Genomic DNA, 22,441 nt, shown 5'->3' on the forward strand with positions numbered 1-22,441 from the left:
AAAACCACCACCAGTACAACAACCACCATCTCAAGAAATGGAATGATCTGTAGTGTAGCATCACGTTGTAGAGTAGCAACATACAGATTATGAGCAACATATAAAAGATCAAGTCCAAATGGCTGATTCAACCACTCCGATAATAGCTGAACTTTCTGTAGAACAAGGTAACATATAGCTTAGAAAATGTTAGTTATATAGAGACATTATTACATTAGTTAATGGTATTGATTCATTTTACATAAAATTTCTGAAATAAATATTGAGAATCGGAAGAAGCTAATGGATCCACACACTGCTGGCAAAAAGAGTTTTACTTTAATTCATAATAAATTGGCTTGTTCTCTTATTTCTTATTAAGTTTTAATTTATTATTTAAGTAATTTTGAATATTTATTTTCATATGAATTGGAAAAAAAGAAGAGGGGAACTCTGTCACTGAAGGAAATGTTTGTGGTCATAAGAGCAAGAAAACCTGGTTGTACATACAAGACATCGAATAAAAGCTCCACTAGTAAAATTGTATGAAACTTATCTATTTTTAGTTTATATTGACATCCAGTCCTAAATTTCTAATTACTTGAATGTTCTTTTGAATAGATTTATTAGGTTGAAATGGAGGAAATTGAAACATATTAGGGTGCAAATAATTAGTTTGTTGATGCATTTTCAGCAGTCATGGGTTCTGAACATTCAGGATGTGTAAGACTACATGGAATTGGGGTTACAACAACTCCCTTTAAAAGAATAAATGGCACTTCTAAACAAACTTTAAATGCCACCAATGATGTCATGCAAAAAATGCAAGAACGAATGCAAAAAATGAAGGATAAAATCGAGGAACAAAATAGAACCATTAGACACGAAGTTATTATAGATGTGATTTCCCAACTTCAGAATGTAGGATTAATTGATCCTAATATACTAGTGGTATTATATATTCCTTCTCCAATAGAATCTATCTCTACACTTGCAGCTATAGGGAGAAAAAGTCAAAATAGTCAAGGTGAGTGTTTGAAATTCTGAATTATGTTCTAGTTCATTAGATGGCTAATATTATTGTTGGGAATATATTAGATGGTTATTGATGGTTTATTTAAAATGAAACTTATAAAAAATTATGAGTCAGTAGGTTTAATTATGTCATTATTTACATGTGTTGCATTACAGTTTCAAGGAGAAATGAGTGTGTGATTTTGATAACCAGGTAGATAGTAACTTGTTAAAAGGTTCCACAGAAATAAATGAATGTGTTGTCATGGTAGGAATATTGTGTTTTTTCACTCTTGGTTAAATAAAAGGTCGGAAGTAAATTATCCTTACTGTAGTTATAAATAATTGAATTGACATTAATGTGCTAAGATGGCAAATAGCATAACTTAGGATCATAATGCAATCTTTTGGGTACTGGAATGGTGTTACTATGAAAAACTGTCAATGTCATCTTAACTTATCCAAAGATCTGGAGAGATAATACATGCCATATTTTTGTAACTAATGTATCATTCTTTCATTCTTTCTAATAAACTAATCTATCATTCTTTCTTGGATTTTATCAAAAAAAAATTCTCAAAATTTGGAATAACTTTGTAACTTGGACATAAGGAGTAACTTTGTAGGTCAGGATTTTGAATTGGAATAACATCATATTATTTGTTTGTACAAGTCAAATATAGTTTGGGAAAATTTAAGTGAAAGGCATCTGGTTATGTGAGAAGAAATATTATGGGACAGTGAACAATGGAGCTCGAAGCCATATTTTCAAATAATCAGTCTAACACTCCATCTTGCTAGCACTCACCCAATATTATTGAAAAATATAAAGTTATAGGGTACCTGGAAAGTGGTAGATGATGAAAATCCTTAATACTACACAACACAACACTTTATTGCCATTGTCTATAACAAGTTCCACTTTTAGGGTATAGGGTACTTGTATGCCAATATGCAAAAGGGTCCTAAATTCAAACCTACTGTACTATCATAATTCTTCTCTATGGACAAATAAAACTATGCAAGGACTACATAATGTACAAAATATGCTGTTTTACCAGCATTCACAAGCTAGATTTAGAACAAAACAACAATAACATATCTAGTCCAATTTATTAATTTGATGCTTTTTAACATATTTGGTTGTTCACTCAAAAATAATTACAATATCCAGTTAAAAATATAAAAAATTATACATCATACATGTTATCAACTAGGATAAAAGTTTAGAGCTAGCAATTTGCTAGTCTAGGCTTCAAATTACTACACAAGACTTTACAATTCTTCAAACTGCTCGAGACATGTGTCAAAACACACGATTTTTTCTTTCTTCCCACACATATTACACACTAGCAGCTATGCAGATTTTGTATATTTTAAAATCATTATTCTTTCCTTAGCTTTGTAGTATGCTGCCGTCCAGTTGACGTCCTGCTCCCCTGTCAATATTGATGAGTTCTCGACAATTTCTAGTGCTTATCCTTGATATAAAAGGTGGACATATGTTAGATATAGTGTTTAGTATACCTTGATTCCTCTATAAACTTCTTAGCTTTGAATATCTTTTGAACTATCAATGAGGTTTGCTTGTATGTAGTTTCCTATTTTGCTCTATATTGTCCACATGAACAACATATTTCTTTACCTTATGAACCTCATGCATCAATGTATCGTTGCTCCTATTTGAATCAAGTATATAACTAAATCTGGAAATAGGACTCAGTGGAAAGATGAAAAGAAAAATACATACCCTTCGAATGGTGAGGATAGCAATCTATATAATTAGTATGCTTGATCTTTCCTAACTTTGGGTATATACTGGGTATGTTTGATCTCAATATTGGATATGTTGTTGTTGTGTAGTTTGTTGCTAGATTTTAATTTTGTTTTTCTTATTGTTATAGGTGATCATGACATAGAAAATGGCGGGAATGAAATTTATGAACTAGACCTGGCCTAAGAGATCGATCGCAGTGGCTTCATGTTACACTAGCTATTGGAAAATTTGACCGACTAGTTTCAAACATCTTTTATTTTTGAACATTCGAAACTTATGCATGTTTAGATTTTTTTGAATGGTCAAAATATATTTTGTTTTTTGCATATGACATTATGGGATTTAATAGTTACTATTACTCTGGATTATTAATATATATGTATATTTTATGTGTTATGGTAGCTATTTTATGTGTTATGGTAGCTTTAAAAAAATCATTGAAATAACATAATATAGTCTTGTTGAATATTCTAATAATAATTGTCCTAAAAGCCTAAAATAACTGTCCCAATAGCATAAATTTAACCGTTGCTATAACTCATGTCTAACTGTCCAAGTAGCACGTATAACCATCCCAATAGTATATGCATACAACCATCGCAATAGCATAAATAATTGTCATCCTAATAGTAATGCATACAACCATCGCAATAGGTTATGTAACCATCCCAATAGTAAATACACACAATCGTCGCAATAACATAAATAACTGTCCCAATAGTATATATTTAGAACCATCGTAATAACATATACAACCGTTGGACTACCATATATAGGGATGGTTAATAGCCATCTCAATACACTAATAACCATCACAATATGATATTTTAACCTGTATATAGGGATGGTTTGAAACTGTTCCAAAAGCCTTCTAACTATTTTTGTATAGTTAGTATAATAACCATCGCGTAAGGATATGACATAGAGATAGTTTTAGTAACTGTCGCAAAAAACTATCGCGTTAGACCTAATGTAACACCTTCAATTTTATCGATTAGGGAAACCTTCACTTTAGACCTTTGGGGACGGTTGTGATGTCTTTGAGCACAGAAGGAGAACCGTCTCCATAGACCTTTTTCCACTAGTGTTACTTGTTAGTTATAGACCTCTTGATTATCTTTAGATGACTTAGGATAAATTTTCCAATGCCGTTTTAGAGTCATTTTTGCCGTACAGGCTGAGGGATGGGATGAGGGATGAGTTAGATCACTTGGAGCAAGGCCTCATGATTGTTATAGAGTATGAGGCACACTTACATACGTTGTCTAGCTATTATTATTCCAATATTTCCAACGAGTTTGAGAAGATTCAAAAGTTTGTAAAGGGGTTGGATGTTTATCTTTAGTTAAATACATCTCAGATGGTTGTATTTAGAGCATCTTTTTGGAGTATAGTGAATCATTCTAAGATGACTAAGGGTATTCTTGAAGAATCTTATGGAGAGGACAAGAAGGTGCTGTTTTGGTGAGTTAAGAGGCCACAATTCTTGAGGCAAAGATTTTACAGGTTCTCATGGGTATCATGGTAGACCAATGCAAACAGCCTTGTAGAGTCTGGGTAGTGGATTTTCTATTTTGCTATTTAGGGTGACCGTTCGGGACCAATGGTACCTTCTCCTATTAAGTCAGGCCGTAGATGTTGCTTTGAGCGTGGCGATATTAGCCATGTAGCTAAGGACAGCCCCCATCATATGATTAGAGCTAATTTTATTTTAGCTGTGAGAGGTAAGGGTCCCACTAGAGGTACGAGAAGCAAGGGCAGTAGAGCCCATGATGGTGGTTGTGGGGTGACTCAACTAGTTGGTAGTCTTGGATAGTGCTTTACTATACCTGTTAGTCCAGTGGTAGAGGCTTCTAATGCTATGATAACAAGTATCGTCCTTATTTTTTTCGAGTTAGATCTATGTTATTTGATCTGGGGTTGAATTGCACCTCTGTTTCTCTATATTTTTCTTTGAGTTTTGATTTTGTTAGAGAGCCTCTTGCTATGCCTATTTGTGTATCAACCTTGATAGGAGATTCTTTAGAGGTGGATCGGGTGTATGATCGTGTATAGTGATTTTTTCTGGGCATGAGACTCAGGCAGACATGCTTGCATTATATATGGTTTATTTTGAAGTTATCTTGGGTATGAATTGTTTTGGATTCTTACAATACGGTTCTAGATTTTCATGCTATGACTATGACTTTGGATTTACCGAGTGTGCCAGGGATAGCTTTGAAAGGAGTACTTCATTTACGTCCTAAGAGTATTGTAACATATATTTACACTGGTTGATTAGTTCAGAGGGGATATTTGTGTTACTTGGATCATATTTATGATATAGTATGGTTTTACTTCTCTCTTTGGATTCTATTCATATTGTCTGTGAGTTTATGGATGTGTTCCCAATGAAGTTTCCATGTATACCTTCAGATCATGATATTGATTTTGCTATTGATGTTGAGTTAGGAACTAAGCCCATTTCTATTACTCATTATAGGATTTCCCTAGCCGAGTTGAAGAAATTGAAGGTTGTTAGATAAAGGATTTATGAAATCTAGTGTGTTGCCATGGGAGTGCCTGTCTTGTTTGTAAAGAAGGATGGGTCTGTGTGTATGTCTATTGATTAACGATAGTTGAACAAGGTGACAATTAAGAATAAGTATCCTCTTCCTTGTATTGATGATTGGTTTAAACAACTTTAGGGTGTCACGGTGTTTTCAAATATTGATTTAAGGTTTGGGTATCACTAGTTGAGGATTAGAGCTTTGGATATTCCAAAGCAAGCTTTGTTGACTCGATATGGTCATTTTGAGTACTTGGTCATGTCCTTTGGGATGACCAATGACCTATCCATGATTATGGAGTTGATGGATTAGATATTTTGACCGTATCTTTACTCCTTTATTATTGTATTTATCAATGACATCTTAGTTTATTCCATGAGTAAGACCGGTCATGAGGAGAATTTGATAGTTTTGCTTTAAATATTGAGAGATAAGAGGTTCTATGCCAATTTCTCCAAGTGTGAGCTTTGGTTGGGGTCCATTTCTTTCTTGGGTCATAAGTTAACTCAAGAGGGTATTACGGTTGATCCAGCCAAGATTACAACAATTCATGATTAGGCTAGGCCTACTTCGCTTACTAAGATTTAGAGTATTATTGGCTGGGTAGGTTATTATTAGCATATTGTTAAGGGTTTCTAATCTATTGAAGCTCCATTGACTATGTTGACTTATAAGAAGATTTCCTTTCAGTGGTCCGATGTTTGCGAGGCGAGCTTTCAAAAGCTCAAGGATTTGTTGACTTCAGTACATACCTTGACTTTTCCCCAGGAGGGCACGAGTTTCACTATCTTTTATGATCCTTCAGGTGGTGGGTTAGGTTCTGCTTTGATACAGTAGTGTAAGGTTATTATGTATGCATCTCGTTAATTGATGCCCCATGAGAAGAATTACCCTACCCATGATTTAGGGTTGTGCGCGGTTGTTTTTGCTTTGAAGTTGTGGAGGCACTACTTATATGGAGTTTGTAGTGAGATTTTATCAGATCATCATAGCCTTCAGTACTTCTTTACCCAACAATATCTTAATATAAAGCAACGTTGTTGGATTTAGATTCTTAAGGATTGACTTAGCTATTCTCCACCATCCAGTCAAGGATAATGTGGTTACTAATGCCTTGAGCCAAAAGTCAACTACCATGAGTGTAATACCCCACATTTTGGACTAGAATGAAAATCCGTCATTCCTTTGCATGGATGTTTCAAAAGCCTCAAATACTATATAAATTTAGTGTGTTAATCAACTATGTAGTGTGGGAATCTATTTGAGCATGAATTTAGATCATAGAGGTCCACTAACTCAAGTACAAGTTAAAAGCTTTCCTATTGTTCAAGTTTTAGTGAGCGTTAAAACTTGGGTCAACTTCAATTGACCATAACTCGTATATGACGAACTGGATGGTTTACTATATATCAAATTATTTTTCAAGCGATACTAATTTTTCCTAAATCCTATATCGGAGCAAAGAGTTATCCCCATTTTATTCATGCAAGTAAAGCAGGAAAATGGTGACGACGTTTCTGACGAACTTTTTGACGTTGTCGTCACATTTTGATGACGTCGTCAGCCCTGGGCAGAAAATCAAGAATTTGGACCGCTTTTGTGACGACCATTCGTGACGGCCTATCACGGACCTGATGCCTTGTCAAGGATGGCATCAAGTATATTTTTCTAGAAATTCAAAGGCATTTTTGCAAGGGCATTTTGGTCATTTCCTTCACCTTCCATGACTTATAACCCTAAAGAGGAGTATTTTTTCCAATTTTTCTTTAGTTAAGCATCTAAAAAACCTTCTCTTACACTCTCAACCACAAGATTAGGGTTTTTATCTAACTCATCTCTCAAAAGAAAGATTCAAGCCTTTTTCCAAGATAATTAAGAATTAAGTTTTCAATCCAAGAATGCTCCAGCAAATTATCAAGGTTTCCTTTCTAAGGTATGCGTGTGTTCATTCATGGACTCCTTTCGTCCATGAAGTTCAATAACCCTTTTCTAAAATTATATATTATGGTTTTCAAGTTATGAATGAATTGTTAATCATGTTTATGTGTTGAATGATGCCAAGGTAGAATCTCTATGAGTTATTATGAATCTATGACATCATATGAGTTGAAAACATATTGGTTTGATTATTCAAGATGAGTAATTGTATGAGTTACACCTATGCCTAAGTTGTACATGTAAGGCGTTTGATAAAATACCTAAGAGACCAGAAATCATGCATTATAGCTAAATTGTGACTAATGGAAGGATTCATGATAGGACTCTATGATTCAATGTCATCCATGTTGATAATAAGTCTTGTAACACTGTTGGATTACTCATGAACTAGTCTTATGGAATTATGCTATGCTTACTTGTAAAACCCACTATGTACAAGATTTAGATTACCCATGTACTTCATGAAATTCTCCTAGTTATGATATTAAGTATTGTGGTTGTAATATGTAATGAGCATGATATTGAAAGCTATGCAAGTATATACATGTTGTATGAAATTCCCTTCTATGAAATAGATTGTTGAGAACCATGCTTAGTATGAAATCCCTTGTTTATGATATTGTGGATTATGAACTCTAGTCTTATGATCAAGTCAGTCATGTGTGTCTGTTTCCTTCCATTAAGTCCTGGGGATACTTGTACCCAAAAAGTATAGTTGTGTGCCTAGAGCCATGTCATGTTATCATGATACTCTCAGTTAAGCTGTGATCTATAGACCTCAGTCAGTCATGTGACTCAGGAAAACTCAGTAATCTCAGTAGTTCAGTATTCTCAGTAATCTCAAAGCTCAGTAACCTTAGTAATTACAGTAAATCTCAGTAACTTCAGTACTCTTAATCAGTCCTCAGAACTCATTATATTACATCCGTCATCATAATCCAGTAAACTCAGTTTTATCTCCGCTAAAAAATACAGCTAGTATCAGTTTAGTTAATCAGTATAAGTTCAGCAAATCAATTCAGTTAAGTTAATTAGTTCAGCCCAGTTATTCAGTTCAGTGGTTGTCAGATGGGAGTAGGATTTAGTACTGAGCTAACCTAGGGATGAAGGCGCACTCGCTAGAATAGGACTGAGATCCCTAGAAGCAATCCCTAAGTTCCAGAACTACGTTGCCAGCGTAGGTACAAGATCTCACCCATTAGATAGGACTGACATACTCAGGGGTCACCCCTTAGCACATTTATATGTATAGGACTAATCCCAGGAGTCATCTGTTTGATTTGGACTGAATCCACGATAGATGTCTTTACCGGTGGCGTGGTACTGGCATACTTCCAGTCAGGGTAGAGATTGGTGGCATGTCGATTAGATGAACACATCCCATAATCTTAGTTACAGAATCAGGTCTTTCAGACACAGTCAACTCAGCTTAGTAGTACAGATTCAGTACTGTTAGATATAGTCAATGCTTATTATTGTAAATAGACTTCAAGATCACCCATTAGCTAGGACTGATCTCAACTATGATTAATCGGTATTAGAATTATTAGATTTAAAGATCACCCGCTAGATAGGACTGATCTCAGACTATGTCAAATCATCCTTATTATCAGTATACTCATGATCTCCTGCTAGATAGGACTGATCTCAAATTTAGTTACTCCAAGTAGAACGGAACTCAAATAGTTCCATCAAAACATAGACTGTCAGATACAGTCACTCCATATCATTTATATCTATTAGTTCAATTATTACAGTTATATCAGCTATATCAGTTGTTATAGTTCACATTACCAGTATTTAGTTTCAGAACTGTTAAATACAGTCATTCAAACCAGTTATTCATAATTTAAACTTTTGGAAATATTCAATAATCTATTCAGTACCTCAGTAATAGTAATGTCATGTCGTCAGCATTTAGACTCAGTAGTCAACATTATCACAAGTTTAGTTATAAGCCTCACTCGTATTAGTTAGCATTTTTCATGCATATAAGCCTTTATATTTAGCCTACCTCACTCGTATACTCAGTACATTCAGACGTACTGACTTATTTACGCTATGGTGCTTTCTCTTATGTTACACCATAGGTACAAAGGCACGAGCTCTAAATCAACAGTAGCATTCCAATGTTTAGAGTTTGCAGTGAGTCCTTCTCATTCGAGGATGATATGATTATTTCTATATTTACTATTCAGTTTCTAGATGGAGTTAGTTAGAGACATGTTCCTTCAACTCCTTATTCAGTTCAGTTAGAGGCTTTCAGAATAGATGTCAGATTAGATATTCAGATCTTATTATTTTTAGTATTTATGACTTTTTTCGGTATTGTTATACCTTTTTTAGATATTTTGTTATCAGACGTTTATTCAGTTTGAACCTTATGACCTTTCATGTTCATGTTTCTGCATTTTATGATATATTATGCAGTATACAGGTACAGATATCAGTCATGAGTTAGCTTGTGGTCCTTCAGGGTCATGAGCACCGTGTAGCATTTTGGTTCAGAAAATTAGGGTATTACAAACTTGGTATCAGAGCCTAAGGTTCAATAGAGTCCTAGGAAGTCTGAAAGCCGCATCTAGTAAAGTCTTGTACATGCGTGTGTTGTGCACCACACTTTTGTGCAGGAGGTTATGAGATGTTTTAGGAACAGTTTACCATCTTTCAATATTCATGTCTTGCCAGCGAGTCACTTTAGCAATCGAACTGTCAGATTTGTATAGCTTGTTTTCTCATCCTTGCATCTATTCATGCTATCCAAAACCTCAGAGAATGTAACAATTTCAAGGTAGAAATTCCTAGCAGTTTCAAGTTCAGTTAATCTCATGCATCATTCATTAGTTTCTAAATCCCGAAGTTTAGTTGTAGTCTAATTTGTAGATACCTTGTGCATCACCCAAAATATCCGTAAGGTAAGCATTCTTAGAGGGACCTAGAGCCCCATGGGGGAGATACCCTACTTTCTCTTAATGCTCACATGCCTTTGATCCTTCAATTTCTCCATGCATAATGAATTCAGTCTAGAATAGAGGGTACTCATAAGTTGACCTTCAAGTTAAACCTTAGCTGTAAGTAAGGTATTCATAGGTTTAATTTAGTTCATGATGTTCAGTCTATATGTCATGTGGCAGAATCAGTCATGTTCTCATGTTTCAGTTCAATCTTAGTGCCCTTACCATAGTATGTTCAGTCGCATGTTCGTGAGTCAGTTCAGTCATATATTCATGCATCAGATATGAATGGTCAGCTTATCAGTACTTTTAGTCATGCATTCACGTATCATGTCAGTCATATAATTATGCATCAGATATTCATGGATTCAACTTATCAGTTAAGTATTAGATATTAATTCTCAGTTTGAGGAACTCAATTTATCGGAACACTCAGTCCCACATTCATAAATCAGCTACCCATGCATCAGATATGCATGTACAGTATGATATGCTCAGTTTTCAGTCATCTCAGCCATGAAATCATGATCAATCATTCATGCTATATATTTGTGTAAGTTTTCTTTTTTCTCATCTCAGCCAGTATCATTTAAGGATGAATGTTCCCAAGGGGGAGATATTGTAATAACCCATATTTTGGACAAGAATGAAAATCCGTCATTCATATGCGTGGATGTTTCAAAAGCCTCAAATACTATATAAATTTATTTTGTTAATAAATTATGTAGTATGGGAATCTATTTGATCATGAATTTAGATCATAAAGGTCCCCTAACTCAAGTACAAGTTGAAAGCTTTTCTATCGTTCAAATTTTAGTGAGCGTCAAAATTTGGGTCAACTTCAATCGATCATAACTCGTTAAATATGATGAACTGGCTGGTTTGTTATATATTAAATAAAATATCTTTGAATTAGCTTTCCAACAATACCAATTTTGCCTAAATGTGATATATGAGAAAAGAGTTATCCCTATTTTATTCTAGCATGTCAAGATGGAAAATAGTGACGACGTTTCTGATGGGCTATCATGTTTCTGACGACCTTTTTGATGACGTCGTCACATTCTGATAACATTTTTGATGACTTCATCAACCCTGGGAAGAAAATCAAGAATTTGGAACTCTTTTGTGACGACCATTCGTTATAGGCTATCACGGTCCTGACATCCTATCACAGATGGCATCAAGTATATTTTTCCACCAATTTAAGGGCATTTTTGCAAGGGTATTTTGGTCATTTCCTTCACATTTCATGACTTATAACCCTAAAAAGGCATAATTTTTCCCATTTTTCTTCGGTTAACCATCTCAAAAACCCTCTTCTACACTCTCAACCACAAGATTAGAGTTTTTATCAAACTCAAAAGAACGATTCAAGCCTTTTTCCAATATAATCAAGAATTAAGTTTTCCAATCCAAGAACTATCTAAATCATCAATGTTTCCTTTCTAAGGTATACGTGTGTTCATTCATGGACTCATTTCGTCCATAAAGTTCAAGAACCCATTTCTAAAACTATATATTATGGTTTTCAAGTTACGAATTGATTGTTGATCATGTTTATGTGTTGAATGATGCCAAGATAGAATTTGAATTAGCTTTCCAACGACACCAATTTTGCCTAAATGTGATATCGGAGAAAAGAGTTATTCCCATTTTATTCTAGCATGTCAAGATGGAAAATGGTGACGACGTTTCTGACGGGCTATCACATTTCTGACGACCATTTTGATGACGTCGTCACATTCTAATGACATTTCAATGACATCATCAACCCTAGGAAGAAAATCAAGAATTTTGACCCCTTTTGTGATGACCATTCATGATAGCCTATCTTGGACCTGACGGCCTATCACAGATAGCATCACGTATATTTTTCCAGCAATTCAAGGGAATTTTTGCAAGGGTATTATGGTCATTTCCATCACATTCCATTACTTATAACCCTAAAGAGGCGTAATTTTTCCCATTTTTCTTCAGTTAACCATCTCAAAAACCCTCTCTTACACTCTCAATGACAAGATTAGAGTTTCCATCAAACTCATATCTCAAAAGCAAGATTCAAGGCTTTTTCCAAGATAATAAAGAATTAAGTTTTGCAATCCAAGAACTATCTAGTAATTCATCAATAATTCCTTTCTAAGGTATACGTGTGTTTATTCATGGACTCATATCGTTCATGAAGTTCAAGAACCCATTTCTAAAACTATATATTTTGGTTTTTAGGTTATGAATGTATATTTGATCATGTTTATGTGTTGAATGATACCAAGATAGAATTTGAATTAGGTTTCCAACGATACCAATTTTCCCTAAATCTGATATCGGATAAAAGAGTTATCCCTATTTTATTCTAGCATGTCAAGCTGGAATATGGTAACAACGTTTCTGATGGGTTATCACATTTCTGATGAACTTTTTGATGACATCGTCACATTCTGACGACATTTCTGATGATGTCGTCAATCCTGGGAAGAAAATCAAGAATTTGGACCTCTTTTGTGACGACCATTCGTGACGGCCTATTACGGACCTGATGGCCTGTCATAGATGGCATCAAGTATATTTTTCCAGCAATTCGAGGGCATTTTCCAAGGGTATTATGGTCATTTCCTTCAAATTCCACGACTTGTAGCCCTAAAGAGGCATAATTTTTCCCATTTTTCTTTAGTTAACCATCTCAAAAATACTCTCTTACACTCTCAACCACAAGATTAGAGTTTCCATCAAACTCATAGCTCTAAAGCAAGATTAAAGCCATTTTCCAAGATAATCAAGAGTTAATTTTTCCAATCCAAGAATTATCTAGTAAATCATCAATGTTTCTTTGTAAGGTATGTGTGTGTTCATTCATTTACTCCTTTCGTTCATAAAGTTCAAGAACCCATTTCTAAAACTATATATTATGGTTTTCAAGTTATGAATGTATTTTTGATCATGTTTGTGTGTTGAATGATACCAAGATAGAATTTGAATTAGCATTACAACGATACCAATTTTCCCTAAATCTGATATCGGATAAAAGATTTATCCCTATTTTATTTTAGCATGTCAAGCTGGAAAATGGTAACGACGTTTCTGATGGGCTATAACGTTTCTGATGACCTCTTTGATGATGTCATGACATTCTGACGACATTTCTGATGATGTCGTCAATCTTGGGAAGAAAATCAATAATTTGGACCTCTTTTGTGACGACCATTGGTGACGGCCTATTACGGACCTAATGGCCTGTCATAGATGGCATCAAGTATATTTTTCCAGCAATTCAAGGGCATTTTGCAAGGGTATTATGGTAATTTCCTTCACATTCCACGACTTATAGCCCTAAAGAGTCATAATTTTTCCCATTTTTCTTCAGTTAACCATCTCAAAAACCCTCTCTTACACTCTCAACCACAAGATTAGAGTTTCCATCAAACTCATATCTCTAAAGCAAGATTAAAGACATTTTTCGAGAAAATCAAGAATTAAGTTTTCCAATCTAAGAATTATCTAGTAAATCATCAATGTTTCCTTTCTAATGTATGTGTGTGTTCATTCATGGACTCCTTTCGTTCATAAAGTTCAAGAACCCATTTCTAAAACTATATATTATGGTTTTCAAGTTATGAATGTATTTTTGATCATGTTTATGTGTTGAATGAAACCAAGATAGAATTCGAATTAGCTTTCCAACGATAAAAATTTTACCTAAATCTGATATCGGAGAAAAAAGTTATCCCTATTTTATTCTAGCATGTCAATCTAGAAAATAGTGACGACGTTTCTGATGGGCTATCATGTTTTTGATGGCGTTTTTGATGATGTCATCATATTTTGATGACATTTCTAATGACATCATCAATCCTGGGAAGAAAATCAAGAATTTGGACCTCTTTTGTGACGACCATTCGTGACGGCCTATAAGAGACCTGATGGCCTGTCATAGATGGCATCAAGTATATTTTTCCAGCAATTCAAGGTCATTTTTGCAAGGGTATTTTGGCTATTTCCTTCACATTTCATGAGTTATAACCCTAAATAGGCGTGATTTTTCCTATTTTTCTTCAGTTAACCATCTCAGAAACCCTCTTTTACACTCTCAACCACAAGATTAGAGTTTCCATCAAACTCATATCTCAAAAGAAAGATTCAAGCCTTTTTCCAAGATAATCAAGAATTAAGTTTTCCAACCCAAGAACTATCTAGCAAATCATCAATGTTTCCTTTCTAAGGTATACGTGTGTTTATTCATGGACTTCTTTCATCTACGAAGTTCAAGAACCCATTTCTAAAACTATATATTATGGTTTTCAAGTTATGAATGGACTTTTGATCATATTTATGTGTTGAATGATGCCAAGATAGAATTGAATTAACTTTCTAACGATACCAATTTTGCCTAAATGTGATAACGGAGAAAAGAGTTATACCCATTTTATTATACCATGTCAAGCTGGAAAATGCAGATGATGTTCCTGATGGGCTATCACATTTCTGATGACCTTTTTGATAATGTCGTCACATTCTGACGACATTTCTGATGTCGTTGTCAACGCTGAGAAGAAAATCAAGAATTTGGACCTCTTTTTTGACGACCATTCGTGACGGCCTATCACGGACCAGATGGCCTGTCATAGATGGCATCAAGTATATTTTTCCAGCAATTCAAGGCAATTTTTGCAAGGGTATTTTGGTAATTTCCTTCACATTCCACAATATATAACCTTAAAGAGGCATAATTTTTCCCATTTTTCTTCAGTTAACCATCTCAAAAACCCTCTCTTACACTGTCAAACACAAGATTAGAGTTTCCATCAAACTTATATCTCAAAAGCAAGATTCAAGGTCACATTAAACTTTTATGGATTTTATATCTCATTTTGATCCTCTATTCAGAAAGTTGTGAAATTGTCTTTCGAGGGTCAATTATATGAAAATGGTATTTTTTTGAAAATATTATATCGCTATTGAGTCTGAAACATCACATTAAGCTTGTTTCATAGTTTGTATGCATTCTCGAGACTCCAGATAAGTCCCAATGGCTACACGAAAACATGGAAATCTGCAAGGCTCAAACTGGTGCAACACTTAAGTGATACCTTGGTCGCTCAATAGACTTAGCTTGGAAGTCGAAGTCTCTCCTAAAAGACACCAGGCTCACCTAAGTGATTAATGCCTAAACAACAGCCAGATTACTTATGCAACACCTGGGTGGGTATTATCGCATAAGCAGTGCTTGGTCACTTGAATGATAGTTGTCAAAGCAATAATAGTCTTGCTTAAGTGACACTTGGGTGGGTATTATCCCCTAATTTTTGTAAATTTAACCATTTTTGAGGCTTGGATCTTGGGTTTTTGAGTTTTTAGGAAATTTATTCCATTTCTACGTTTGGGTAAGCTCTATACTCCTATTTCAATTGCTTTTCTTTGATTTCCATAATTTAAATCTTTTAAAGCTTAAAGTCAATGGTGGAATTTAAGGATTTTTGCTTAGAAGGCTTTGAAATTGGTAATTCTGATTTAAATCCCAATTCCAACTCCTTTTCACTTAGGTTTTATTCTATAAGTTCCTTTGATCTTGGGAATTATATTTTGGACTAAAATTATTATTATACCCTTTTTTTTTGGAAAACTCATTTTGAGGGTCCATCTTGACCCTAACTCGAAAATAGGCAATATGGGTATCATTGATGTAGTTTTAATGCATAGATTCTATATTCGTTTGTTGTAGCTTATTTCAGGTCCATGCAAGAGGGAAAAATTTGATGTTAAATGCTTGTCTATACTAATTTTGGTATAAGGTAGTTTATGGGTTAACTTTTTTTTAACTGGACTGGGTAGTTAATATAGATATAAAATCATGTTAAGGGTATGGAAAATAATCATAAAAATGGCTATATTATGTGTTGTTCCATTGTAAGGGCCTATATTATTGTTAAATGGTGGTTTTGAGATATTATTTTCTATGTGTGACCATGCAGGATGTTATATGATGTTGTTGGCCTTGTGTATGTATATTTAATCATATCCTTACTTATAAAAATACTAAATTAGGGTATATGGTATTAATGGCATATTATTGTGTATTTTACTTTATTGACATATGGATTACATTGGTTTCATGGATTGTTGGATTATTGAGTGGATTGTTGCTCACATTGTTGGTATATTGGTTGGATTTAGAAATTTGTTTTTGTTGGTGGTGAGCATTGCATCATCATATCATATACATTCATGAAATATTGGTACCACTATGAGAATACAGGTAATAATGACCTTTTTTAATAGAAGATGTGATATCTTTAAACACAATCTACTGATGGATCCGCCAGAGAAGAGTTATGGATATTAGTATTAGATTTTCGATTGTAAATGGGTTGCGAACCCTCGATGGGTCATACTTAGAAACACAACTCTTTAGGAGTATATAGAGGTTGCATAACAACCTATGGCATCACACCATCTTCATTATAATCATCATCATCATCTTCATTGTATTTCATTTATTCTGTACACTCTATGTTGTATTTTCATTCTTGATTTCATATCTATCTATTTGTTCTTCTTCTTGCACTTGCATTTGGTATATGTTTATAATGTAAAACTGGTAGTGGAGACAGAGTGGTCTACCATTTGAAATTTTCTGATTACAGGTGACGTTCCAAAGTTTGTATTTTATATACTTTAGGTTCTACTTTGCTCAGTCGGCCTATGATATGCACTGAGTACAAGTGGACCGTACTCTTCCCTACTCTATTATTTTGATGCAAAACATATATGAGTGCACCTTACGACAATTGATTCAGGAGGTACTTGAAGTCTGTTTGTGGTAGTAGTTGACCTAAGCATTTAAAGTTGACCTTCTATCTGTAGTTACGTAGATCATCTATTATTTGTATGCAAAGATAGATTTTGATCTCCATTGGACTATCATTGTATCTTTTGACATTTGAGATATATTTTGAAGTTCTTACACTATGACACCTGGTTTTGGTATTTGTATGATATTTTTGGTTTTGTATTTCTTCTTTCACTTTAAGAGTCTAGACTTGGGTTTTGGTATTGATTTATCATTTTATATCAGTTTGGGTGATAATCTTACTTGTCAAGTCTTGCCACAACAAGTGCCATCAAGACCCTTGGCCATATTCTCTTCCCTTTCCTCTTCCTTTTTCTTTTACTCTTTCGTTACAAAAAATATCTTGGGGGACCCCACAACAACCTCGGTGTCCCTCATAAGCCATCCTCTATTTTATTTTATCACTTGATCTAACAAAGTCACTGCAACACCATAAGATAACTTGACAAGAGAACCCGCTGCCACATTATCAACCATAGTTTTGTTCAATTGGTCCAATGCCCTATATAAAATTTGAACAAGCATTTTCTTTGAAAACTCATGATTTGCGCATTGTATGAACATATCATTGAAATGTTGCAAAGCTTCATACAATGGTTAATCATTAAGTTGGAAAAAGTGATGATTTTGTGTAACACCCTAACTTAGGATAAAGAGTCCAGCATTAGTAAAATATATGAGGGATGCTGGGTATATAGTAAGCAAGCCTTAATCACTAGTGATGCATTATAAAGCTTTTTAGGCTTTGGACCAAAGAAGATAATATCACTACTGGGTTGGGCTATTACAGGGTTCTCTTTGACCTTGATGATTTGGGATGCTTGTCACAACCAGGGCCCCAGCTCAGGCTGTGAAAAGAATGGCATAAGAGTTGTTCCTGTGTCAGCCCTGTCGATATGGGCTAGACTTTAAACTAAGTTTAGGAAAATCCTATTTAGGTGGGGAAAACCTCAGTCCTGAGTCTAGGTAAATCCTATTCGGTAGGCTAAACCTCAGCAAGGATGTTGAGTCTATAAGGGGGTGTATGTAACACCCCAACTTAGGATAAGGAGTTCCATATTAGCAAAACACAATAGGGATGCTGGTTATATAAGTAAGAAAGCCTTACTACCCAGTGATGCATTTTAAAATCATGCAAGCCTGGGCCCAAAGTGAATAATATCACTCGTGAGTTGGGACATTATAGGGGTTTCTCATGGCTTGATAGTTTGGGATGCCAATCGCGGCCAAGGCCCTGGCTTGGGTTGTAAAATTTAGTCCCTTAGTTGCAACATTCAAGAAGGATGAAAGTATCTATAAGTGAATGCATCTGTAAGCTCAACCCATGAAGTGATAGATCCTGTGGGCAAAGGCCTCGACTATAAGATCACTTCTCCAGTCAAAGAGAATGGGAAAAGTCATAACTGAATAGATTCTTGAGAAATGTGGGTTATGTAATATGGAGTGCACAATTCAATAAAATATTCAAGTTAGGTCGGCCTGCATCTCGAACATGATCTATATCCTTAAGCTTATCAAAATATCCATCAATAATACTGTGTTGGCTCATACTATTGTTGATGTTGGGTGAATTTATGCACCTTAATGTTTCTATCTTAGCTTATTTAAACTTGTTTTGAGGGTAATTCTTGTTCTTTATGTGTTAATGATAATTGAAATTAGCATCTAATTATTTATGTATGTGATTACAATGTTTAAAGTTGTTTTTCAAACAATTTTCAGTTTGAAAAGATCATTTAGAGTCTAGACGAGAAAACTAGTTTTACTAGCTTGAGTTAGCTATTGTTCTAGTTATTTTCGATGGATTCTATTATGTAGAATGAGTTACTAATGGTCTTGTTGTGTAATTATATATGGAACAACTTTTTTAACATGTGCAAAGTTCAATTGGATTAATCCAAGAGTCAAAACATAAGTTAATGACTAATGTGGGCACTCTTAGCTCGTGTTTTTAGTTCACAGTTGAGAGTGTTTTGTGTTTTTGAGCTCTAATATTTGGTGTTTGATCATGTAGTATTATTTTTTAGTTGATTATGGTTATATATGGAGGAAATACAAGCTGTAACACAAAGGGAAACAACACCAAAAGGTGTGGGATGGAAGACAAAGCAAAATACTTAGTGTTGGCGTCAAAGGAGAATTCCAGTAAACCTACGCGATATAGGTGCGACTTGATGTTGTCCTGACATAATTTGCAACTCCCAAATTGGCTTATTCCATGAGATATTCCACAGTATGCTCTATCAGTTCCAGTAGGCCTTACCAACACGTGCCTGACCAAATCCCATACACTGCCAATTTGTTGTTGACGATAAATAGGACTTTGTATTCATTGTAAACTACTTTGGGATGCCTTTGGGAGATTCTGGAGGATTATAGACATTTTGTAAGGTTTATTCTTCTTTAAGTTAACTTTTTAATAGATTTGATTATGTATTCCATTATTTAGATCATAGTTATGTCGATTAGTGGCTAAATGCCATCTTTTCGGGGTTAAGGCCGAGAACATGTTTGCTATCGTTATGAATTGATTTTTTTTTTTAATTTTATTATCATATTTGGTTGTTTTTTCATCCTTGTTTTAACTATTTTAAGGATCGCACACCTTAGAATACATATATTTTCGACCTTTTGCTGTCGGGAGAGGGAATAGGAAGATAGAGAGTGGGGGTGAATAAAGTTACGTTCATATTCTTTTATGAAATAAGAAATGTGAATTAGCCTCTAGGACAGGGATGTACCTAGAAGCCTTGCTTGATTCACATGTAGGATGATATCTTTAAGAAAATAATTATATTATTACATTCCCACTCAATGATATAGTTGTAATGTCCAAGTTAGGTAAATGATTAGAGGTTGGGAAACCATAATCATGCGATAAACCCTACGAATCAATAACCAAGATAAGTGATCTAACTAATGAAATTCAAAAGCATAGTATAACTGTTCGTAGTGCCTTAAATCTGGGTTTTCATCCATTTATCGTCTCAAGTCTTTTACTTTATGCATTGTTTACTTTAATTTCAGTTTACAATTTTCAAACTCTATTTTTGTTACACCTTCCATCAAGTTAATCTCGATAAGTGAACTAAAATTGAATAGTTGTTGGAAATAGTACCTGTGGGATCGATACTCGACTTTCTTTAAGGCTACTATATTATTTAGTAAACCACATACACTTGTGTGTGCGCTTGGGCGCTCTCAATTGTATATTCTATGATCATCACCAGAGAAAAGACAAAAACAATAAAAAATGTAAATTAAACACTATGGCAAAATCCAAGGTCACTAACAATACTACAAAAGTGAAAATAATGTTTCACTCCCCAACAACAACACCATTTTTGATAACACTCAAAATTACACTTGAAATTCTATGTAAAGTGATGGTCGTCAATATATTTTCCGAACTAACATTCGAGGTCAAATCCACGAGGAGTGAAGACGTAGAATTCAAGACTTATGAGTATTGGTAGTTAACTATATATTAACTCGTAGTGTGAAATTAAACAACAAATAAAAGTAAATGGGGGGGGGGGGGGGTTGTTTTTAGTAATTTGGTAACAAAAATGTTTGAACACTAGTATGAGATTGAAATATCAAAGTATAACCAAATGGAGAGAAGCCTTGCGGTTATGCGATCCTAGGTGGGAGTTATGCATGGGTTGTAAATTATTCATCCAAGTTTATCCAAGTTTAGTCAAGGGTTTTTGTTCGGCTAGATTTAGGGGTATTGAAGTTAATCTTTAAATAAAACAACAAATCTCTCAAGTGGGATCTTTTCAACACCTCATAAGTGTATCAAATCTGCCAATCTACTAACTCAATTAACATCCTTATTTCTATGATATGCTATTAAATGAGCTAACTCAAGTTATCATTCACAATTGTTCCTCACCTATATCCCCTATTTACAGGATGATATTGGTTCAAGGGGAATGGGGCATCCCCCAATTCTCAATTAAGCATGGAACAATAGCAAAACCCATCACTAATAACTAATTAATTGGACGAATAATCAACACTCATACATTAATCACCACTTATTCAAGCATAATCCCTAGATATAAATTTAGCTACATATGGAAATAAAGGAAAGAGATATACCAAAATTAGCATTTACTTATTCCATCAAATGCAAAATTAATATATTCTCCAAACTTACAATTCAATCAAATTGCTAAAATCACCTTGGGAATCAACTAAAATTATTTTCCACTCATAATAGTGTTTTTCACTCTCAAAAACTAGAAATTAGATGATGGAATTATGAAGGGTTAAACCTTTTATATTTTGGAATTGATCCTTGTGAAACTACATCACTTTTCTTGCAGTTTTACCTGATATTCGTGCGCTCATCCTTTTGTCCCAATCATGACTCTCATTATCACGGTGCATTAGCTCATGATTTCAGCATCTATACATGATTGAATGAATTGCAATCGCTACCTTCAGAGTGCAATAGCAGCATTTGAGGGTCGTATCCTGGGCCTATCTTCAGCCTTTGTCCAACATTTTTCTTTCCTTCCTTTCCAGCTTTACCTTTGCTGCTTTTTAATCAAATTTTCTTGTAAGATCACAAACACTTGAAATTAGTGCATTTTATAAAGAATTATTCTCACATATTCAATGAACTCACCATAGTGTGCAAGAAATTTGATACAAATGAGTGGCAAATGTTCCTCTTATCTCATAACTTTCCCATTGAAGTCTCAATTTCTAAAAGACAAGTACTGTTGCACTTAAATTAACATTAGTATAAAAATCCTTTAAAAGATAGACAACTTAGTTTAGATCAGGAAAGGACCCCACCATAACTTAATTATAACACAATTTAAGAATACATGCTAAAGACTTGACAAAGCCTCAAATCGACTCGAAGATCTACAAATGCCATTAAGTATCCTAAGATTCTATTAGGGAGATCTATTAGCTAGAGTAACTATACCTACAATAATAAACATAGTGTCTCCCACTAGTAAATTTAGTATGAAAGAATGTACTAAATATATAAGGCATATAGTAACATGCGTAAAACATGAGGATAAATAAAACCAGGTTCAAATATGTAGAAAATGATAGGAGACAAATTTTTCTTAGGCTTGTGGAATTGTGTAAATTATATTATTTTCCTCAATTTCACTTCTTCGGTTTATTACATTATTAGTATGTGATAAAAATGACCGAATGATCATTGATAGAAGAGGATGAACCATCCTAGGCATTTTAGTCCCGAGGATAAGGTCCTAAATATATATATAAATTAGCATTGGCCAATGATAGGTATCATAATCCCTAAGTTGCGAACCATAAATACATAAATTAGGATCATCCTCTGCTACGTATTACACCCCTGAGTTGTCACCCATAAATATATCAATTGGGA

Source organism: Capsicum annuum, chromosome 4 (assembly GCF_002878395.1).
Source record: "Capsicum annuum cultivar UCD-10X-F1 chromosome 4, UCD10Xv1.1, whole genome shotgun sequence".
Lineage (NCBI taxonomy): Eukaryota > Viridiplantae > Streptophyta > Magnoliopsida > Solanales > Solanaceae > Capsicum > Capsicum annuum.